General features: G+C 44.1%; 1 protein-coding gene across 1 annotated transcript in view; it reads right to left on the minus strand.

Moving 5' to 3' along the window:
* Positions 1-11,613, minus strand: part of NOTUM (notum, palmitoleoyl-protein carboxylesterase) — a 56,376-nt gene extending 44,763 nt beyond the window's left edge. Inside the window, exon 1 of the mRNA XM_069952285.1 lies at positions 11,017-11,613. The gene's annotated coding sequence lies outside the window, so the exon portion shown is untranslated. The remainder of the gene's footprint in view (positions 1-11,016) is intronic.
* Between the last annotated feature and the right edge of the window lie 13,305 nt (positions 11,614-24,918).

Genomic DNA, 24,918 nt, shown 5'->3' on the forward strand with positions numbered 1-24,918 from the left:
TACTCCTTGAATTAATTTAAAGGGAACCTGTCATCCAAGATGCGGGTTCAGAGCTGAGCAACCTGAGTCATCTGACAAAGGGAGGCTGGGCTAACAGATCTTAGACCTGCCTCCCTTTTGGTGATGTCATTGTCACAAAATGGCTGCCACAGAACAGCCTGGGGCCAACAGTCATTAGGTAAGAATGAGTTTACTTCACTTCCTGGTGGTGGTGGTGGGGGGGGGGGGGTGTGGAGGGGGGAAAAGATAGGAAAGGGGGGGCATATTATAAAGTTATATAACTTTGTAATGTGTTTCAACTACTGGGAAAAAGCTTTTCTCTGGAGTATCCCTTTAACGGATAAGTGTCTTTTTTTAGTGTCCTATATAACCAGGGCTGTGGAGTCGGAGGCGGAGTCAGAGTTGGAGCTAGTTTTGGCTGGAGCCGGAGTCAGAGTTGGAGTCGGAGCTAGCTTTGGCGGGAGTCGGAGTCGAAAAAAATGTACCGACTCCAGCTTTTAAAAAAAATCTTTAAAAAAATGTAGAATTGAATTTTGATATGAATTTTACAAATTTTGCTCATGAATATATATTATGAGCAACATTCTAATAGGACACTGGCCCTATTACATAAGGGTGGTCATGGAAAAGTTGTCGGTCACTATTTGGCAGTTTGTTTCTGAGCTGGAAGATTCCATTGTGTGGGGGGAGATCTTTGCTGTTCTCTTCCTGGATGACTGTATATGAGCAGCAGTGTAATATGAAGATATCCTGTGTAATATAGAGGAGAAGGAGAAGACATAAGTAGTGTAGCAGTAACCTCTGTCCTCAGTGTGGTGTTTTCTCTCTGGGAGAATATTGTGTTTTTCTTCAGTGTTCAATGGCTGCAGCTGTGTGTATGTGTGTGCGTGCTATGGCTGCAGTAGGCTGTGTGTGTGCTATGACTGCAGCAGGCTGTGTGTATGTGTGCTATGGCTGCAGCAAGCTGTGTGTGTGTGCACACTATGGCTGCAGCAGGCTGTGTGTATGTGTTCTATGGCCGCAGCAGGCTGTGTGTGTGTGTGGTGTGCGCTATGGCTGCAGCAGGCTGTGTGTGGTGTCCGCTATGGCTGCAGCAAGCTGTGTGTGTGTGCTATGGCTGCATTGGCTGTGTGTGTGTGTGTATGCTATGGGTGCAGCAGGCTGTGTGTGTGCGTGCTATTGCGTGCCCCCACAGTGACCTTCTATATCACTAAGGGACCTCTAGATCACTATGTGTGACCCCTCTCTATATCACTATGTGTGACCCTCTGTATATCACTATGTGTGACCCCCTGTATATCACTATGTGTGACTGCCTGTATATCAATATGGCTGACCTCTATATCACATGTATCTGGCATTGTTAGCAGTGTTTCTTTGTGTATGGTGAATAATTAGTCAGAAACATAGAAGATTGTCAGCAGGAAAAGACCACCTGCCCCATCTAGTCTAGTTCTGAGTTGTTCAGGACATGGAGACTGGAGAATGTCTGCATCCACTGCATGCACAGGAGAAGCTGCTTTATATCTTTCCTTATTCCCTCAGAAATTGCCCCAGGATCATGTAGGACATTAGGGAGAAGCTGCTGAGCCAGTGTGATAAATAACTCCCCTGGTATATGACCGGCCATTTATGAAGGAGCAGGAGTCGGAGTCGGTCGTGATAAAATTCAGGAGTCGGAGTCGGAGCTGCAGCTTACCGACTCCACAGCCCTGTATATAACTAGCCTATGCTTGTATAAAAAAAAAAACAATTTCCTTGCAAAATCCCAAATCATTGTTACCTCTCTGTACCATGCAAAATATCTCTCTTGTCCGCATGCAAAACCCATTCCCAGCCTCAATTATTCAAATGCCCTACAGTATTCACCATGCAAATCACAAACCTCATCTATCATGTTAGGTAGAGATCTATGTGTTATCCATTTTACCAGTCAACTGTCAATTTCATATAATCGTAATTCTTTAGGAAATTGTGAACATCGATCATTCATAGGCTTTGTTCCCACAACGTTTTATTATTTTTAAAAATTATTAATTTTAAAAAATAAAAATGTTATTAATTTTAAAATTATGTCTGTCATTTTAAGTCCAAAATTGGTACATTATTCTAGTCCAGGTCTGATCGCCGTGCCCGCTAATAAAGTAATCGGATGCAGCTGTCAAAGTTGACAGCTGCATCCGATTACTTGAATGCAGCCATCCCTGGTGTCTAGAGGGGCGGATCGCTCCTCCGGCATGTTGTCCCGGAGTAGCGATCCACACATCCTGCTGCCGCCGTGCTCGGAGCCGTAATGGCGCTGATCCCGGCTCGGCACTCGATTGCTTCTGGCTGCAGCAGCCGGAAGCAATCAAAATGCCTATCTCATCGATCTATCCTGTAGATCTCAATGAGAGATCAGAGTGCTTATACTAGAAGTCCCCCAGGGGGAATAACTCTAACCCCAGGGGAAATAACCTTAACCCCAGGGGGGCTTCTAATATAAGTGTAAAAGTAAAAAAAAAAAAGTGGTGTTATTAATAAAAAGCCCCCTTCCCTAATAAAAGTTTGAATCACCCCCCTTTTCCCAGGTTATAAATAATAAATAAATAAATAAACATGTTTGTTATCGCCGCGTGTGTAATCGCCCGAACTATTAATTTATCACATTCCTGATCTCGCACGGTAAATGGCGTAAGCGTAAAAAATCCCAAAGTGCAAAATTGTGCATTTTTGGTCGCATTACATCTTAAAAAATTGTAATAAAAAGCGATCAAAAAGTCGCATATGCGCAATCAAGGTACCGATAGAAAGAACACATCATGGCGCAAAAAATGGCACCACACACAGCCCCATAGACCAAAGGATAAAAGCGTTATAAGCCTGGGAATAGAGCGATTTTAAGGAACATATATTTGTTAACAATTGTTTGAATTTTGTACAGGCCATCAGATACAATAAAAATTATAGTCGTTGTAATTGTAACGACTTGAGGAACATATATAACAAGTCAGTTTTACCCCAGGGCGAGCGGCGTAAAAACTAAAAATCCCCAAATAAAAGAAATGTGTTTTTTTCAATTTCACCACACATTGAATTTTTTTCTGGTTTCGCAGTGTACTTTATGAAAAAAATTAGCCTGTCATAGCAAAGTACAATTAGTGGTGCAAAAAATAAGGGCTCATGTGGGTTTCTATGTGAAAAAATGCAAGTGCTATGGCCTTTTAAGCACAAGGAGGAAAAAACGAAAATGAAAAAATTGAAATTGGCCTGGTCTTCTAAGGGTTAATTGAGAAGTAGTAAAGTAGTAAAACTGTAGATGGTGAAAAAAGAAAAACTGTGTGTAAACAACTAAAAAGTAACATCCGGTTTGCAAAAGACATGCGATAATATTGTACCATTAGGCTATGTTAACACAACATATTTTTTCGTATTTCTACGGCCGTTGTTGCCGATTGGAACAACGGCCATAGTTAATACAAGAAAAGACGTTGGCCTGGTGTCTATGGGATCCTGGCCGGAGCGAATACACATAGTATACGCTTTGGCCGGGACCCCTATTGGCGCCGAAAAAAACTGATATGCCAGTTTTCTGCGGCCGCTATTTAGTGAATCGCGGCCGCAGAAAGCCCTGTCAGTGCACACTATGAAGCGAGTGGCTGCAGCCGCAAGCTTCATTGTGTGCTGTGGGGAGTTCTGATGCGGGCATGCACGGATGCGCCCGCATCAGAACTCTGTGGCAGGAAAGATCAGCTGGCCAGTACTGCAGTACCGTCCGGAATGATCTTTTCAGAGACCAGCCACTCTGTGACCTGGCCGGGTCACGGAACGGCCAGTTTCTTACACCTTAAATCCTGCCGATAACTTAGCAAAGAGAGAAAAGGGAAAAAAGGACAAATACATTAGCATTTAAAGAAGAAAAAAGAAAAGAGAAAAATAACATAAAAAAGAAAAAAGAAAGGTGAAGGGAAAGAAAGTTAAACAAAGGGGGATCCACCCGAGAAGTTTACCACATCAGCTCCCGCAACGCCGGTGACTCAAGGAACAGCTGCCATGGAAACCAAACGGCCTTGAATTTAGATAAACAATCATGCGCCTCAGCCACTACTTCCTCCATACACCCAATTTCACTCAGTTCTGCAATCCACACTGAGATTGTAGGCACCATTTGTGACTTCCAATGTCTTGGAATCACCATTTTCCCCGCTGTCAACATGTGCCTGAAGATACCTTTTTTAATCTTGGATTAAAAAGATTATAGAATCAGGGATAACAAAGCTACCTGAGGAGACATTCCTCGTTGAATAGGATACGTAACTCTGAAATATCTTATCCCAGAATGATGTGGTGGGATACCCCCACCAAACATCGAGGGGTGAACCCTTGGCAAAAAGACACAGCCAATATTGATCAGAGGTCAAAGAAAACATTCGGTGTAAATGAGTGGGACAATAGTACCATATCATCACAATCTTGTAGTTTTTCTTCTTGGCTTTCACAAACTGAGACAGTGCATGCGTGAGGGTACAGAGCTTTAGCCTCGCCCTAATGACGTCGAAATCTCATTCCCACTTACTGAAAAAGGAAAGTCGTACGTCGTAAAAACTACTGGTATAGTTACAAATTAGCCTTATAAGCAATCAATGTTTAGCCGATTAATTGTGAAAAAATTCTTACTTTGATCATTGGGAACTGTTAGGCTATGTTCACACAACGTCAAAAATAGTGAAAAGGCGGCTGATTTTGATATTTAAAAAAAGTCTGTTATTGCCGCGATTTAACTGACTGCAGTGGCAATGCATTGAAGTCAATGGAAAGATGGACCTCCAATGCACACAATGTATTGAATAACAGACGTTTTTACCACAGACGTCAAAATAATGAACATGATCATTATTTTAGGATATCTTTTGCAAACAGCGGACTTTTTTTTATTAGTTGTTCGCACACAGTTTTTCTTTAGTCACCGTGCTTTCTCTGATTTTACTATTCAATGGCTTTTCAATTAAGCCACACCCAAAGGCGAATTAGTAACCCCAAACTAGAATAATGTACCAATAGCCCTCTTGAGGGGAGGCCAGACAGCTAAAAGACGTCCGTTATGTTACACTCAAAATTACAGATGTCATTTAAAAACGGAGCTGAAAAAACATTGTCTGAACATAGCCCAATACAGATTTTTTATTATTTATTTTGATTTTGATTATATGATTTTTATTTTTTATTTTTTATGCTTAAAACAACTCTTTAGATGAACAGATCTGCATCCCATTGACGAACTACCAGTAATAATTTTAGAACATGTTGAATACAGTGATGAACGATTTATTGCTCGCCGTTTCATCGATACCTGTTATTACGCAGGCAGATAATCAACAGGTTTCGGTCGTTGCCCGATAATTGCTTTGTGTAAAAGGACCATAAGACACTTTCAGAGGAGTCTGTGCCTCAACAGGTCACAGGTCACCTGTGAAATACTAAGGAAATCCTCAAAACCTGTTGGTGAGGCCTGAGGAGTGGAATTGAGAAGCACTGACCTACACAATATTAGTCAGGTGTTTTTATGCTATGGCTGATTGGTGTATACTGTATGTACCTCATGTCATAGAGACCCCCTATCCAGCCATAAAAACCAAAAGGACTTTTGTTGATGAAGGTGTCAGGACAGTTCGCTCGATGAGTGTGGGCTCACACTATGGAATTCTCATGGATAACATCCCGCAGATTCCACCACTTGCCACCACAAGAATTCCGTAGTGTGAATGCACCCTGCGAGTGAAAGGTCTCACATCTGCAGTAACCTTTCTGCTGGAAGCTGGGCCTGGGATCCCTATTGGTTTTGCTGCACTGACATGGAATTAAAGGGATAATATTTCTCCCTGAGGAGACTGTCATATAAACTTATGGAGACTTACAGGGCATTCAGGCTCCACTGGGATTTCTGGGAAGAAAGGTGACTTTACTTTCAAGTCAGTGAAGCGAAAGTGAAGTGAAACACTGACCTGCAGGGAAAGCTACTCTAACAAGGTGGCATGACAGACAGCTTCTCTGCATACCTTGAGGTAAAAAAAATGAGGAAATAAACTCATTTTAAAAGGAATATGCCCTTAATTACTTCAAGTTTACTGCATACAATAGAATATCACCATTATAATTTATGGGTAAAAGGGAAAAAATGTAAAAAGTAAAGTTGTTCTTTCTTCTCTTCTGGTGCTTTTGTGCTCTCCGTCCCTGCTAGGAACCTCCTCTCTTCTCTCATGACAGTACCCTCTTGCACTGCATCTACCCTGCTTCTCTCACTCCCCGCTCCTCCATCCTCCTATCCACACCCCTTCCTTTTCTGTGGTTCTGGGTGTCGCCGCTCCTCTTTGATCTCTGCTTTTTTTGGCATCCCCTTTTTTTCTCCAAACCACAAGAAGTGTCTATGGAGCGGGTGAGGGGAGGGGGGAAAGGAGAGGGTAAACAGAGGCCCATATCTTTAGTAGAGGGCAACAGAATGATTAATGCAAATGAGTCGACTGTAGGCTTTGATGAAGATTGTTTTGCAAGAATAAAAACATTCGGGTAAAGCCGAAAACGTGGAGTTATAATCTATTGAACTTCAAAGTTCGTTTGCAAAGAATTGTATTTCTTTCGTGAGCTTAGACTTAAAGGGGTTGTTTGGGATTTAAAAGAAAACACACTTTGCTTTAAAAACATCATCACCACTTTTGTACTCAGTGTGTGTATGCAGTACCGCAGCTCAGCTCCTTTAAAGTGAATGGAACTGGGTAATACCACACACACAACCTGAGGACAGGTGTGGCGCTGTTTTTGAAAGAAAGTGGCTATTTTTCTTCAATCCTTTAAAGGATTCTATGTTTTAGAATATGGGTTAAAAAAAAAACTATTTCAATCATATTATCAGAAATACTAACAGTAGCAAATTACAGGTAGCCAAAAAAAAATTACATAGCCCAAAGCTGTAAAAGTTATTTTGCCACCTACTAAGTTCTCATTTTGTTAAGGACCCCTCCACTTACAGTATATTCTGAGTCCGGCTCCATTTCTTTTTGGCGTTTGAACTGATCCCATTCATTTGAATGGGACAGTTCAAACTATGCGGCGCTTAAATTGGGACAACAACTGATGGTTAGTGAAAAAGAGGATAGGACTCCTGATGATAACTGATGCATTTTTGCCATTAGTTGTGACATCGGTTTCTGGTAAAAGAATGGAGCCGGACCACCTGATGTATGTGATCCCAGCCTTATAAGATTTTTTAGAAGACCCTAATCAATAACACATATTAGCATAGATGAGGAAATTGACGAAAATGTTTAAAAAGTTGCCAACATGAAATTAGGGTACTCCAATGTTCCTGATCAGTTGGCAGCTAAGTTCTAGTACACACCTAGACAGACCAGCCATAAAGTAGGTGGATTACCCAATGTAGGAGGTCATCTCAGAATGTCCATAAGAGCCTTCTCTTCCTAACCCACATTAAAGGGATGTTCAGACATACTCCTTCTGCTGCAGATTTAAGCAATATAAATAAATAGCTGAAATCTGCAGCATCAAACCTGCAGCAAATTAAAGGGAATCTGTCACTAGGTTTACACTGGCTTAAATGAGGGCAGCAAAAACTAGTGACAGAATTGCTGAACAGATCAGTGTATTATTTACATTATTCTGTTCAGCCGTTCTCCTAATACGCAGGAGAATAGGATTGTTGCCACACTGCTCCCTCCACCCTCTAGCTGGTGATTGACAGTTGCTGCCTATACACAGCAGGGATAGATAACTTCCAATCATCAGCTGGTGGGTGGAGTTTTCTGCTTTTCATGAATATCCAGGACTACTGGGCTTATGCGCATAATAGAGAGGACTACTTATTGTCCATGTTATTCAGGAGGATATCTCTGGATCAGCTGCACAGAAGAATGTAAGTGATACATCATTCTGTTCAGCTTCTCTGTCACTAGTTTATACTGCACTTACATAGGGCACCATAAACCTGCTGACAGCGCCTCTTTATGTATAACTGAACATACTGCAACAATGCCGCACACTATTATTATTTCAATTATTAGCAACGGCCCGTAGTTTCGGCCCGTAGGCCCTTATACTTGAGAAAGGCCTGCCTATACTATACGGGCTGAACCGCGTTGCTAATAAACATACTATTGGAATAATATAAGAGTGCGGCATACTGCTTACTGCTATACGTTGCCCATCCACCAAGCACTACCTCACCTGCACTGATCCACACGAAGGGATTTCTGGTCTATCAGTCCTGCAAGGCTAGTCTTCAGTATGAGTACACTGCAAAGGAATGGTATCTATTGGTATTGTCCAAGAAAGAAGCCTTTCCTAACGCCCATGCACAAAACAGCTCCCTACAATTTTGCTGAAAAAGATTAAGACTACTGGGACTTTATATTCTTGAGTAATGAGAACAAGATAAAAGTTTTTGGAACTGATGGCTTCAAAAGTGTATGTAGTTGCAAAGGTGACAAGTACAATGAAAAATGCATGGTGCTGGTGGCGGGGAGCCACATTTCTTTGATGGTTTCATGAATTCACAGATGTACTACTACCATCACTCCGTGTTCTTGGTTGTTGTGCACTTTTCCAACATGACAATGATCCAAAACACAGATCGAGGACCACTTTTCTGAAAAGGAAACTGCCTTAATGGTTGAATATTTCTCCTGATCTCAACCCAATCGAACAGTTCTGAAGAGATAAGTTGGATAACATGGATATCAAGCTGTTAGTTCGCTCATCTCTACTGCTGGGTCATTTATACAATTCAATCTATCAGTCAATCAACACTACAAAAGGCCGCCAGCCTTAGACTTGGATCTCTACAAATATTAGATCTGTTCAGAGACTTTGGCTCCCAGGTCAGACCACTATCCTGAATATTCTTCATTTGTGTGACCATCTGAGCTGGCAAACACTGTCCAAACTGGAGCGCAGTGATTGATATATCTGCTGCTTTTCTTACTACTACAGTATATGGACTAGTGACTGCTGGTAACCCCAGTGATGGAAGGCAGGTGACAAAGAGTCTGCTCGCACTGTGTACTTACGGCACATGATCTAGACTACGCCTGCCAGAACTCATTCACCACACATACGGAACAGCAGCTGTCCCCACATGGCATCCTGATGTTCCCCACTGTTACAAGACTCCAGCCTGCTGCCACTTCATGTCATCACCAGCTCCGAAGAGCAGTCACACAATCCTTGTGCCTCCTTCCCTGCACACACGTGGCATCTTTAGTACTACTTCAAAGCACTTGTATGGCATTGTTAACAGTCAATGTCGCCACACCTCAGGCTTCCTGCCTCCTTAGTTCTGCACCCATGTCACATCAATAACAAATATGCTGTATATATAATTACAGATTAGAGGAAACCTCCTTGATATTATTGGTCTGCATTTACAAAGCATATAAATCACAGCAGATCTGAAGGACTTCAATTTAACTATAGGGGGGAAATAAAACAAGTGACATACAGCACAGAAGGAGGAGGAATTCTAACACCTATGTTATTCATGGATACCTTACCAGTAGGAGCATTCCCAATATAATGTATAGGTAATGTCCAGAATTGTAGCCTATTAAGTCTCCAACAAGGTTGATGCATTCTGTTTCAACCCTATGGCGGACAGAGATATGATGTGCAACTTGGTTCACTATTCAGGTACTGACCTACCTGCGACAAATATATCACAAGTAGATCCTGGGGTGGACACGGGAAACTTGTAGTTAGCGATGTGAAGGGTGATTAAAAATAATGTGCTACATTGGTGATATTGCCATATGTGCCCATTGGATGCGGTGAGCAATATTTATAGACACATATCAGGGCGATATATTGGGTATGTTCATAGGATTCTATGCAGGTATCCCATCCCTAAGAGGCATGGGAATACAGGGTCCATTCCTACTACAGTCACATGTGGACTATTTGTTTATCGTTATTTACTTAAAGTGACATTCTGCTTATGGTCAAGCGTGGTTGGATATAATGAGAAGTACAGAAATTTTTAGTGTTAAATGTGGAAAAATACAGTTGCAGAATAACCAGACTTGTAAACTAATCTGTAGAAAAGTAGTATATCATGTATGGATACGCAGCCTGCAGTCACAGTACTCAGAAAACTGATGGTGCGTTTACACAGGCAGATTTTGGAATCCAAAGCCAGGAATGGATTTGAAAAGGAGAAATCTCAGTCTTTCCTTTATAACCCATTCCCTGTTTATGGTCTGTTCCTGGCTTTGGCTTCAAAAATCTGTCAGATAAATCTGCCTGTGTAAACACACCATTACTTTGAAGTTCTGAATATTAGGTACAACTCATACTTGGGTAACTTATAGCTATAAGATCATATAGAACCTCCTGTATGGAGCTGTATGGACTCCAGGAGCACCAATATATTGTTACTGTGAAGACTCCAGAGCGGCAGGTATGTTAGCAGTGAATGTAAGGTGAGAATTTAGTTATCCATCAATTACAAATTCAAAGGTGTCCATGGTCTGAAGAGCCTACATCTTTCCCACCATCTCTACAACTAAAGCCACTCGATCCTTTGCTGGTTTATATACATTATGCACATTATAAATATTAGGCATATATGTGGGAAATATTATGAATAAAGTACACCATTTTCTGGGACACTTACCTACAGTTTTTTGTGTCATTTAGGATGCTCATAATTACATAGCATATATATATATATATATATATATATATATATATATATATATATATATATACACTTTTAGCACAAATAATTGAAAAGATATTATAGCAATTAACCTATACTATGGCATTTTAACATTTTAAAGCAATACCGCTCATAGACTGACCATGAAAGTGACAAAACTGGACCACATTAGAGGGAAATGAATGACCAAAATATTGTGGGGGGTCTCCAGACCACAGCCTATACCTGGAGGAGGAGCAGCACATGACAGTCACAGCATAGTCACCTCCATTATTAAACAGTCCTGATACATAATAACAAGAAGAAAATAATACCTATTAGATTGTAAATAGTGTATCAGTATTCTGTGGGGTCCTCACACAGGGTCCTCCTTCATTAATCTTGACTTCCTCTTTGAGTAATTTGTGATCCAAGGCAATGGCAGTGTAGGGCAGGTGCTGGCAGCCAGAAGTTACACAGGGTAATATCCAGCCAGTGACATTCCACAAGATGTTGGATATGGAAGGAGAGACAATCCTAAGAGTAGGAAGCACTCTGAAGCCTGGTACTGATTCTGAGAGAGTCCACCTTTGGAGGGGTGAGATGGGTAGATAGGTGCCCTGATTCCCTTCCCAGGTAGCAGGACAATAATCCTGTAGAGCAGATGGAGGTGAGCACTGGAGGAGCAGGAGCACCACTCTGAGCCTCACACACAGCACTTCCACACATTTACAAACTGCAAGAAGGGAGGAGGAGGGGGCTTTAAATTAACCCTTTGTGACCTCCCCCTCCTGCCATTTCCTCATTAAGGAGCCGTTAAAGTCATCAGGGTGCAGCCACTTATTGGTCTTTTGCGGGTAAATGGGAGGTAATCCGAGAGTAGAGGAAAAGTATCAAAGGACTGAAGAGCTGGAGATGAGATCAGCGCGTCCCACATCCGTCCCGGTGATGAAGGGAGGACTGGACGGAGGAGGGGGGCTGATACAGAGAGAATGGGGCAGGAGGGTGCCATAGGGGAGGAGGGGGCTGATACTGTGAGAATGAGACAGGAGGGGGGCTGATACAGAGAGAATGGGGCAGGAGGGTGCCATGGGGGAGGAGGGGGCTGATACAGAGAGAATGGGGCAGGAGGGTGCTGATACTGAGAGAATGGGGCAGGAGGGTGCCATAGGGGAGGAGGGGGCTGATACAGAGAGAATGAGACAGGAGGGGGGCTGATACAGAGAGAATGGGGCAGGAGGGTGCCATGGGGGAGGAGGGGGATGATACTGAGAGAATGGGGCAGGAGGGTGCCATAGGGGAGGAGGGGGCTCATACTGAGAGAATGGGGCAGGAGGGTGCCATAGGGGAGGAGGGGGATGATACTGAGAGAATGGGGCAGGAGGGTGCCATGGGGGAGGAGGAGGATGATACAGAGAGAATGGGGCAGGAGGGTGCCATGGGGGAGGAGGAGGATGATACAGAGAGAATGGGGCAGGAGGGTGCCATGGGGGAGGAGGGGGCTGATACAGAGAGAATGGGGGAGGAGGGTGCTGATACTGAGAGAATGGGGCAGGAGGGTGCCATGGGGGAGGAGGGGGCTGATACTGAGAGAATGGGGCAGGAGGGTGCCATAGGGGAGGAGGGGGCTGATACTGAGAGAATGGGGCAGGAGGGTGCCATAGGGGAGGAGGGGGCTGATACTGAGAGAATGGGGCAGGAGGGTGCCATAGGGGAGGAGGGGGCTCATACTGAGAGAATGGGGCAGGAGGGTGCCATAGGGGAGGAGGGGGATGATACTGAGAGAATGGGGCAGGAGGGTGCCATGGGGGAGGAGGAGGATGATACAGAGAGAATGGGGCAGGAGGGTGCCATGGGGGAGGAGGGGGCTGATACAGAGAGAATGGGGGAGGAGGGTGCTGATACTGAGAGAATGGGGCAGGAGGGTGCCATGGGGGAGGAGGGGGATGATACTGAGAGAATGGGGCAGGAGGGTGCCATGGGGGAGGAGGGTGCTGATACTGAGAGAATGGGGCAGGAGGGTGCCATGGAGGAGGAGGGGATGATACTGAGAGAATGGGGCAGGAGGGTGCCATGGGGGAGGAGGGTGCTGATACTGAGAGAATGGGGCAGGAGGGTGCCATGGGGGAGGAGGGGGGGGCTGATACTGAGAGAATGGGGCAGGAGGGTGCCATGGGGGAGGAGGGGGGGGGGCTGATACTGAGAGAATGGGGCAGGGGTGTGCCATGGGTGAGGAGGGGGGCTGATACTGAGAGAATGGGGCAGGAGGGTGCCATGGGGGAGGAGGGGGCTGATACAGAGAGAATGGGGCAGGAGGGTGCCATGGGGGAGGAGGGGGATGATACTGAGAGAATGGGGCAGGAGGGTGCCATGGGGGAGTAGGGGGGCTCATACTGAGAGAATGGGGCAGGAGGGTGCCATGGGGGAGGAGGGGGGCTGATACTGACAGAATGGGGCAGGAGGGTGCCATGGGGGAGGAGGGGGCTGATACAGAGAGAATGGGGCAGGAGGGTGCCATGGGGGGAGGAGGGGGGCTGATACTGAGAGAATGGGGCAGGGGAGTGCCATGGGGGAGAAGGGGGCTGATACTGAGAGAATGGGGCAGGAGGGTGCCATGGGGGAGAAGGGGGCTGATACTGAGAGAATGGGGCAGGAGGGTGCCATGGGGGAGGAGGGGGGCTGATGCTGAGAGAATGGGGCAGGAGGGTGCCATAGGGGAGGAGGGGGGCTGATACTGAGAGAATGGGGCAGGAGGGTGCCATGGGGGAGGAGGGGGGCTGATACTGTGAGAATGGGGCAGGAGGGTGCCATGGGGGAGGAGGGGGGCTGATACAGAGAGAATGGGGCAGGAAGGTGCCATGGGGGAGGGGGGGCTGATACTAATAGAATGGGACAGGGGTACCACATGTTATCACACTGACACTGGAGTGCTAATAGGGGATAAAGCAACCATGAGATCAGACAGTGCTGCCAGTGCATTACACTTATTGGGGTACTCCAAGTGATTGTGGGGAGCTCTGTATGATTACAGTTAATTACCCTGTGATGCCCCACATGATCCCAGTTATTGTTTCTGGGATCTCACTCAGTGGCACAGGGGTCCTGCATGTTATCACACGGACACTGAAGGCACTCACTGTCATTGTACTCACTAATACAAGTGTTCTTTATGTTATTATGCTCACTGCCATCAGGGTTCTCCGTGTTCTAGAGGAAATGCTGGTCACTTGCACCACTTGTAGTCTTCTGTACTGATTTAATTTCCACATAATCACAAGTACACACATCCTAATAGAATCCAAGGCATTAGAGTGTAAAAAAAAGTGTAGTACAAATATGTATTAAGAACATAGCAGGGCAATATTTTGGCCATATACAGCCCTTATCAAGCCAAGTAAAAAAAAACAAAAAAAAATGTGCCATATAAAGCCAAAATGCTGCCCTGCTGTCTTTATAATATGGATTTGCAATTGAGAACTAAGATTTCTATACTCCGGTGCCCAGAACAATTTTTTTTATTATGGCTGCTCCATGTGAACATGTTTACTGACATAGGGGTGCTCCATGTGATTACGCTCACTGACGTCCGGGTGCAGCATGTGATCACGCTCACTGACATCGGGGTCTAATAGAAAAACAGAAAAATAGAAGATTGACAGCAGAAAAAGACCACTGGCTCCATCTAATCTGCCCTTTTAGTATTTCCTATTTCTTATTATCTTAGGATAGATATATGTCTATCCCAGGCAGGTTTAAATTCTGTTATTGTAGATTTACCAACCACCTCTGCTGGAAGTTTGTTCTAAGTATCTACTACTCTTTCAGTAAATTAATATTTTCTCACATTGCTCCATGTGATTGGGGAACTTCATGTGATCACGCTCACTGACATTGGGGAACTCCATTTGATCACTCTCACTGACATTGGGATGCTCCATGTGATTATGCTTATTACATTGGGGTGCTTCATGTGAATACGCAAATATTGGGGTGCTCCATGTTATTATACTCACTGACATTGGGGTGTTTTATCTAACTACACTCACTAATATTGGGGTGCTCCATGTGATTATACTTACTGACATTGGGGTGCTCCAGGTGATTATACTCACTAATATTAAGGGGCTCCATTTGATTACGCTTACTCATATCTGGGATGTATATTTTAGGGAATTAATAATTTCACTCTAGTTATCCTTCATGTTATAAGCAGGAGTGACTCTGCAAACGTCTTCATCAGAATACAGGTTACATTTCTAAGATCGCTCCTGGTAAAAGCAGCGGCGAAACGCGTTGGAGTGTGGAGTGGAGGAGTCAGGATATCCAGTGTGGGTGAGTGATATATCCCGGCATACTTCTCTGAGTATTATCTCAGTGGATCAGTAACTCTGCAGCTTGGATTTGTTATACATAGGTATAGGGACATAGGTGCAATCATTGGTTGTATCCTTACAGGGATATATACATACAGTCTGAATTGGGATTTATGTGCAATCAAGTGTATGCTGCTATATATAGTGTGTCCAATATACATTTGCTGCTATTTGGGGTTGTTGCAATATACAGGGATTGATGCATATTCACTCAGTGCAATAATATATGTTACCATATGAGCATTGTTATAGTCATTTGAATCAGTGTTATTTTATGAAGTTGTTTTGTATTAGTATGTATAATATCTGTCCTGACTCCTCCTGTTTTTAAATTGTCTGTGTGGATTTATGTTTTTTAGGGGATTACGGGTTGTTGTTTTCTCAATAAAATTTATTTGGATATATAATCAGTATTTGTGGATTCAATTTGTTATGGGGTTTTTGTAGGTTTAGTGATTCTGGTTGACCCTGTGGAGGCTGTTTACTATTGGGCCAAAATTTGGATATTCTAATGTAGGTTGTATACATTTCTATAATCTATACACTGGGAATGGCATTCAGATGTTTTTATATTCAGAAAATAAAGGCTGACATAAATGCAGTCTACATATGGTCCATTCAGGAAATGTGCCTTTATCAGAATTACTGACCCTTGCAAAGTACCTATGATACAATCATATAAGACAACCAGCAGAAATACAATGAATAGTTAAAGTGACTTTATAAACAGGAAATTGTCACTAAATGTGATGTCTGATGTTCCCTTTCCCAGTGATCTTGTGAACAGTTAAAAAGGGTACTTAGAAAAAAGAAGAGGAGAAGAAGAAGAGGAGGAAGAGAAAGAAGAAGACTGGGGCATGCCTGGGCTGGGAATGGGCGCCGGGAGGGTCCATGTTAGGAGGCTGGGGCGAGCCTAGGCTGGGAAGGGCGCCGGGAGGGTCCGCTTTAGGGGGCTGGGGCGGGCCTGTGCTGGGAAGGACGCTGGAAGGGTCCGTGTTAAGGGGATGGGGCAGGCCTGGGCTGGGAGGGCGCCGGGAGGGTCCGTGTTAAGGTGCTGGGGTGTCCCTGGGCACCAAGAGGGTCCACGTTAGCAAAGGACAGGTAAATTAAAGGTTGGGATGGGTAATCGGGTTAGGGTGGAGGAACTCCCTTATGCTGCCTTCACCTTGACGTGGTGAGGGAGCTTGCGTGCTTTGGTGATCCAATGAGCTAAGCTGGCGGGATTAATACTCCTGGCAGGGTCACCCATGCCAGACAGATCAATGGGGAGAGGCCAGACCAAGCAAGGCACCCAGAAGAAAGAGCTGCGGTTCTGGAAATTGTAAAATAAATTAAATACAATGGACATATACTATTGACAATACATCTAGCACTCTCACTACACTTTTACAACTACGCTTTTGTTGTTGACTGATGAACCTTGTAATAGGCAAGCAGGAGATGGCAAGACCCCATGCACCTAAGATTCCTGTCCATCAATAAGCCAGATACAGGACTTCAATCTGACGGATGTCTTACTATGTTGTAAGTGCAGGGGAACCAGGCATCAATCTGTTCATGGACTGGCCCACTTAGCACACCAGCTCATCTGGCATTTGCCTGACTTGCCAGATGGGCAGTTAGGCCCTGCTGTAGTGTCATACAGTGCACAAATGACAACATCATAAAGTGCCATGGCAGGGCCGGACTGGTACCAAAAAGCAGCCCTGGCAAACGAATCCCACCAGCCCACAAAATTTACTAATACAAGGGTTAATTTATACATGGTCAATAGTCTAAGACCTTATTCTCATGCTCTATGATCTATGGACCCTACAGAGCATGTAGCTGCGCAGTGGACTCACAGCCCTCCCGGCATCATGTACAAATATGATGCTGGGAGAGCCAAAAGTGTGGCTGTATCAGTAAAATCTTGCAGAGATTTAAACAAGTCTGTATACAGTGCCTCCTCTATAATGCAGTGGCATGCCCATACCCACATGTCATGTTCACTCTGCCCTACACACATATCTGCACACAGCATATGCACCTCTTATTATCATATTACCCTCAGGACCTCCACAGGGTGGCTCTTACACTGCTCTATATTGTGGGAATGGTGAGCAGCTAACAACACCAGAGCAACAGCTGACAGCCCCATGGCGGGACTGGCACTGTGTTTTAGCAGATGCCTAGCACATTGCCCATCTACTATTTTCAGTAATAACCGCTTTCATCAAACACATAAATATAAAGTATTTACATAGTAAGACAATTTTCTATGAATGATAATATCTTATATAACCTAGTAGTTCATGCAGTTCCCAAATAATACCAGTATACAAGGAGGAATATTATCACCACCAAAGTGTTACTGAGCAAATTGTATGTATTGAGACCAACATTACCAATAATAGCAATATACATGTAACAGATAATACTACCATACAATGACTTTCATTACCACCGCATAATGACTAATACCACTATACTGTTAATGAATAAAATCCACTATATAAATATTACCAATATAACCAGTATATACAGGACAAATAATCCTATCATACCATGAACACTACCATTATCAGCAAACAGTAACTGGATAATACCACTGTGCTGCCACTGAATAAAATTCCATAGAAAAAGACTAGAGGTGAGCAAACAGTAAGGTCACTTATCTTTAATAAAGACCAATATTCTCCCTAAGCAGGGACCATATAGCAGTATATCCAGCAGTGCACAGGAGGTTCTGCAGGTTTATAAGTGACTATAGTGCAGTGACTCACAGGGGGCGTCTTTTCTGCAGGAATCACAAGTGAGGATTTTGCTAGTTCAAGTTGCTCGCTTTTTCTTTTCCATCTGGCTCCAGCCATCATGAAGACTTCCCTGGCCATGACTTGTCCCCGCAGGATCTAACAGACACACATTTTAGGCTCCTCATTCCAGCATCACCTCAGTACAAACTTACCATCTGTGCTGCGGCACACAGTGACAGTGCCATATATAAACAGTTGGGTTTAATTATTATTTTTATTTTTTTCAGATAGTAATCAGCCCACCCTGTGCCCTCAAATAGCAGATCCACTTCAGGCTGGGGCTTACATCAGGGGACAGGACTGTGGAGGTAATCTCCTCATAGCTGTAACCCCTCTCTCCCCAGACAGAGAGTGCTGCTATACTGTGCTCACATCTGCTCATTTTTTCATGCTCCCTGCAGTCTCTGTCCGCCCTTGTGTTTCCCATCCTCGCCATTACTGTACAGTAACTTATAATATCACATGTTCTGCTGTTTCTGAATGTTTGTTTCATCTGTTTTACATGTTATTCAGAATAATAAATCATTATTTTTGGGGTGTGGAACCAATTGTCTGCATATCAGTGATTTCTTATGGGAAAATTTGCTTTAGTTTAAGAGTGGATTTGGATTACAAGCAGCAGCCTGGTGTGAACTGGGCCTGGTGTTTGCTTTTGTGTGCCACACCCGATTGCTTTTCAGCTTCCGGCAATGCAGGAGTTGTCCGTGTGATTGACAGATTTCTCAGCCAGTCTGCAACCTGAAAGATCAGAGCAATGTTCCAATGGGGATCCGGACCGGGCTCTTGGTCAGCATAAAACAAAGCTGAGGCCTTGTCTCAGCGCTGGCTAATTAGGTTTAATCCCCTGATCCCAGCTCCCCTGTCTACTCCTGAGTTCCCTGTTCCTAATCCCCTGCCTTGCTCAACTTGTTATCTGACCTCCCGCCTGACCATTTGACTATCCGATTGTTTGCTGATTTTGTACCGCTTTGACAGTTTGGTTTTGACTTGGCTTTTCTGACTTCCCTTTATTGTATTTGTCTGTCTGTATTGTTCTGTGTTTCACATACTCAGTATAGGGAACGTCTTCGTGGTTGTCCGCGGCTGCCTAGGGCCGATTGAGGCAAGTAGGTAGGGACAGTGGGTGGGTTCAGACCTAGGGCTCACTGTCCCATCCTGACATCCATACGTCCACCTTCCTACACATCATTCTTCACTATAATTCTAGCATTCCAACAATACGCTTTATGACACGTCATCTACTTATGCTAGGAAACCTTTGCCCGATATTTGATTTTGGTGTAGAAGCAGCTCAAATACTGTAAAGTGTGAGAAATGGAAACTACCAACCAGGGCCGTTTTAATACATTAGTGGGCCCCCACCAACCCAGCGTTATCAGAATCGGAGCTCCACACACAGTATAATGCCCTGAAAATGGCCCACACTGTATTAAGAGCCCCAATACATACGGTAGTTACCTTATAACCTTGTAAAGATATCACCAATAATACCATTACATAATACCGCCACACCGTGACCACTATCACTACAGACCCTATAACAGTTACATCCATTTACTCACAGGGGGCATCTTCTCTGATCAGTCTTTTACCTTTTCTTTCACTCCATCCAGCGTGGGCAACCTTTAAGTCTTCCCTAGGCTGTGAATCCTCTCTCCGAAATCTGCCAGAGAAACATTTTAGGCTCCAACACATACAGTAGTAAGGTCCCCTGTACCCCTATACAGTAGTTACCCCCCTATGTACCCCTATATAGTAGTTACCCCCTCTAAGCTTCCACTTAATAATTAGGTATGCTCTGTGCCCCAATATAGTAGTAAGGTCCCTATATAATATATAATAATAATTTTTAATTGTATTTTTATTAGAAGTTTTTGTTTTATACAATAAGGGAAATTAACAATCGTAAGGCATAAACGGCAATACCGATAGAAAAAAAAAATTGTACATCAAACAGCATACAGTCAATGCGGGAGCATCATCTGCATTTCAGGTAACCCAAGTTAAGCATAACCACCAACATTATATGATCAACAAATAATGGGACCAGGAACAACAAGACAAGAGACAAAAGGCACAACGGGGGGGGGGGGGGGGAAGGGTAAGGCAAGGGTTTATAGATCATTAAAGCTGCCCATCCCGTGAGTCCCTGGCACAAGCTGATTCTTTTTCCGCCCAAAAGACATCCCATAAAGACCAGACTTTATTAAGGTAGTCGAGCCTATTATTGATCATTGCTGTTAACTGCTCCATATTCCTAACATCCAGAATACGAGTGTACAGGTCATTCCTGGTAGGTACGACTGTTCTCTTCCAGAATCTCTTCCAGAATTATATATATATATATATATATATATATATATATATATATATATATATAACCCCTGCGCGCCCCCAGGTAGTATATAGCCCCCATGTGTGCTCCCCATTATATATACCAGTTACATATACCATCCTGTGTGCCCCCCAGTTATATACACCCCCCTCTGCACCCCCAGTAGTATATAGCCCCCCTGTGCACTCCCCTAGTTATATATACCCCCCTGTGCGCTTCCCAAGTTATATATACCCCCCTGTGTGCCCCCCCAGCTACATATATCCCCCTGTGAACCCCCCAGTAGTATATAGCCTCCCTGTGCGCTCCCCGAGTTATATATACCCCCGCTATGTGCTGCCCCCGTTATATAGCCCCCCTTTGTGCTCCCCCCTCCCATAAATCAAATAACAAAAAAAAAACAAAAGAAAAACACTTTATACTCACCTGCGTCCGTGCGTCTTCTCTTCACTTCACCTCATCCTTGTGGCCACAGGCAGTGCTTTGCCTGCGGTCACTAGAGGCCGCTCTCCCCCCTCGTGGTGTCGGCACTGAGTGACGTCACTCGAGGGCCGACTCCACAACGGGAGAGAGGCCTCTTGTGACTGCAGGCAAAGCACTGCCTGCCGCCACAAGAGTGACTGACAGGGAGGGAGCCGAGGGCAGCAGGCGGGGGGGGGGGGGGGCCCGGCAGGGGATCGCCATGGATGGGTAACTTACCCATCCTGATGGTGCCCCCCTGACAGGCTGTCGGCCGGAGCCCTGTGCGACCGCATTGGTCGCATAGAGAAAAGGCCGGCCCTGCTCAGGGTGGCCTCTGGTTAAAGCAGCCCTGCTGCCAACTGCTACCAAACATGGCCCCTTTAAGGTTCTTTGTGGTCATACCTTTACAACAGATCTAGTATAATTATGTATCATCTTACACCTTTAAATCTATCTGTCCCTCACAGAAAGCTATTGACCACAATAATCACAATTGTAGGGACCCAATACACAGACATAATAGTATATTTTGTAATGTACCATTATGCAGATGTATGCCCAGCAGTGCTTTACCTGCAACTATTGGTGGACTATGACTGACTAGAATGCTTCAGGGTAAATAAAATATAAGGCAGACAGGGGGTGGTGAAAGATAGTAAACAAGTTATATTTACCTGGCCCGATTGCCTGGCAGCCAGCTGGAGTGCTGTCCACCTTGGTTGAGCAGGCATTTCCTGTAGGGCCATGATGTCACAGGATTTAGGGGATGGGGAGACTAGCAGGTAACAAACATGGCAGCAGCAGGGGAACCAGGATGGGTGTGTGTTTTTATTTTGCCCAACCACTTTAAAGGGAATCTGTCAGCACCTGGAGTATCGGCTGGGATGATCTTCTCCGACACCGGTTGGGTCACGGAACGGCCCGATGTCGCACGCCAAGTGAACATGGCCTCACAGTGAAAGATGGCACCAGTAGATGGAGATGACAGTGGCAGCCCTGCTTCCCCCTTCCTGTTGAATGACCTTTTTCACAGAACATAGAAGTAAAGGCACTATTACACAAAGAGATTATCTGTGAAATCGGCCATCGCACATCTTTCTGTGTAATAGGAGATGTCCGGCTGATGACTGACTAAAGCATTGCCCGCACGATTATTAAAGGGGTTATCCAGCGAAATTATTTTTCTTTTAAACTAACTGGTTTCAGAAAGTTATATAGATTTGTAATTTACTTCTATTTTAAAAATCTCAAGTCTTCCCATACTTACTTACTGTATGTCCTGCAGGACATACTATACAGTAGGTAAGTACCAGAGTAGTAACCCAGAAGCTTCCCGGTGCGTCTGGGTTAGTATGATATATAACGATCAGGCCCCTGCACTCAGGGGTCTGATCGTTTGAATAAGCAGTCAGTGTGTAACATTCACTATACAGTATAATGCATTACAGAACACATCATGTGCTGTAATGCATTATACTGTATATATGTACCTCTAAAGTAAAAAAAAAAAAACACACACACATAAATAAATAATTAAAACAAATAAATTAAACAATTAATTAAATACATAATAAATACATAAATAAGATACACATATTTGGTATCGCCGCGTCCGTAATGACCCTGTTATCTTAACCTGTTACATTAATTATAACGCCCAATTAATGCCATAAAAAAATAAAAGCTTTTTTGTTAATCCCTCTACCTAAAAAATATAGAAAAAAGCTATCAAAACGACACTTGTACCCAAAAGGTGTACCACTAAAAACGTCAATATGCAAGACACAAACAGTATTTATAATATAAATGCCATAAACTATAACAAAAGCTATATAAAATGGATATCACTGTAAGCGTACCGACCTGATGAATAACAATAACATGTAATATCAACCAAAGTATACCACTAACATAAAGAGGAATATGTCACGAGAAAACAATCTCAGAATAACCGCGATAGTTAAATGCATCGCAGAGTTAGAACTACATAAATAGAGACAGGTCAGATTTGAAAAATAGGCCCTGGGCATTAAGGCCAAACCAGGCTGCGGAGGCAAGGGGTTAAGCTGTCTAATAGCATTATCGAGCCAGGCCTTGCCTTTTTTATAATTTATTGCTAAAGCATTACTAAACATGAAAAACTTTTGACATGTCCCATAGATATGTGAATACAGTGGTCCCTCAACATACAATATTAATTGGTTCCAGGATGACCATTGTATGATGAGACCAAAACTCATCATACAATATGAAAAACTGGTAATTGGTTCTGAACACCCAAAATATCATTCCAAAATAAGAAAAAAATAAAAATTTAACGGAAAATAGGCAGCTAACTAATATGGATAAAGCAAATCCTTACATACAACAGTCAAAAGAGTGAATGGAGGCTGTAAATCCCTTTCTTTGTAGACGATGGGAGCGTTTTCAGGATCCTGCACAGATCACACAGGATCCAAGAAGAATAAAATGAAGCCGTCCTCATCTGGTGCCCAAAGGATAAACTTATCCTGGCACAGGTAAAGAGCAGCACAGGACATGTAGTATTAGGCTGGGTTCAAACTACGTATATTTCAGTCACTATTGTGGTCCTCATATAGCAACCAAAATCAGGAGTGGATTGAAAACACAGAAAGGCTCTGTCCACACAATGTTGAAATTGAGTGGATGGCCTCCATTTAATGGCAAATATTTGCTGTTATTTTAAAACAACGGCTGTTATATTGAAATAATGGCAGTTATTTACTGTTATATGGCGGCCATCCACTCAATTTCAACATTGTGTGAACAGATCCTTTCTGTGTTTTTAATCCACTCCAGGTTTTGGTTGCAATATGAGGACCACAATACTGACTGAAATATACGTAGTGTGAACCCCATCTTACACTGTACTGTAGGGAGGAGATACTCAACAGCCAGTCACTGCATCCACTTCAGTAATAATGGGATTTTACCAGCAAAATGGCCACTTTCATTGGTCAATCATCTATATATTTTTTTTTTTACATTGGTCGCAGATCCTGACTGTCTGTAGCGTTGTATGTTGAGTCTGGTTTCGAGTTACAATGGTCCAAAAAGGAACAAGTGCTTCTCTTGCTTCTACCTAGCATCAGGCCCGCTTCTGCCATGAGGCGGAATGAGCCTTCCGCCTCAGGCGGCAGAATTTGCGGTCCGGCAGGGGGCGGCATTATGTCCCCCCTGCTGTCATTTTTGTTAAGTATCACTTAACAAAAATGACAGCGGCCGCTCACCTGTCCCGTCGCCTGCGCTCTCCACATCCTGTCAGGTCCCGCGATGTCACCCTGCAGCTGTCACGGACCTCCAGGCTGTGGTGAGTGCCCGGGGTCGGTGGGGGACGTGCTGGGGTGATCGGGTCGCGCGGGACCGCCCCGCGCGACCCAATCACCCCACTCACTCACCACAGCCTGGAGGTCCGTGACAGCTGCAGGGTGACATCGCGGGACCTGACGGGATGTGGAGACAGCAGAGATCGCGGGCCGGCTGCGGTGTGGGACAGGTGAGTAGATGGCTGCTGCGGCGGCGGCGGGGGGGTGCAGGGGTCCGGGGGGATGCCGGCTATCACTCGGGGCGGCCGCCTGAGGTTTGCCTCAGGCGGCAGAAACCCTTGAATCGGCCCTGCCTAGCATATTGCTAAAGAAAAAAAAAATCAATGTTAAAGAGGTATTACATGCAAAAACATTAAAGGGGTACTCCAGTTAAAAAAAAAAAAAACTGTTCCTGTCACAGAGGTGGTAGCAGAGAGCACTAATTATGTCATACAGCAGCTCATAAGTATATGAGATTTTTTAATAAATAAGTAAATAAATAATCTGTATAACTTTCTGACACCAGTTGGTTTGAAAGAATTTTTTTTGGAGTACTCCTTTAAAGAGGATGTACCATCAAGGTACATCCTCTTGAATTTAACACAGCGATAGATCGGCGACGTCATGAGGAAGCCGGTGCTGCGGTCTGTTTTTCGAACCGCGGCCCGGTTCCCGTGTACGGCGACGTTCTATCCAGCGGTACCGGGCCATGCTGAAGCAGTGGAGGTCGGTTGGCCCCCCCCTCAGTGGGAGGAAATTCCCTCCCCTCTAAAAAAACCATCAATTGTAGATTTAACATATACAGTATTGCTATAGGTTTGCTATTCCACATGTTTAGTGATGTTCACAAGAAGCAAACTCAATATAAAGATGCATTTTATGATTTTCTATTGACGACATGTTATGATTCTGTGACCCTTTTGGAGTGTTTGTCTGACTCAGACTA

This window comes from Dendropsophus ebraccatus, chromosome 14 (genome assembly GCF_027789765.1).
Source record: "Dendropsophus ebraccatus isolate aDenEbr1 chromosome 14, aDenEbr1.pat, whole genome shotgun sequence".
Taxonomy (NCBI): Eukaryota; Metazoa; Chordata; class Amphibia; order Anura; family Hylidae; genus Dendropsophus; species Dendropsophus ebraccatus.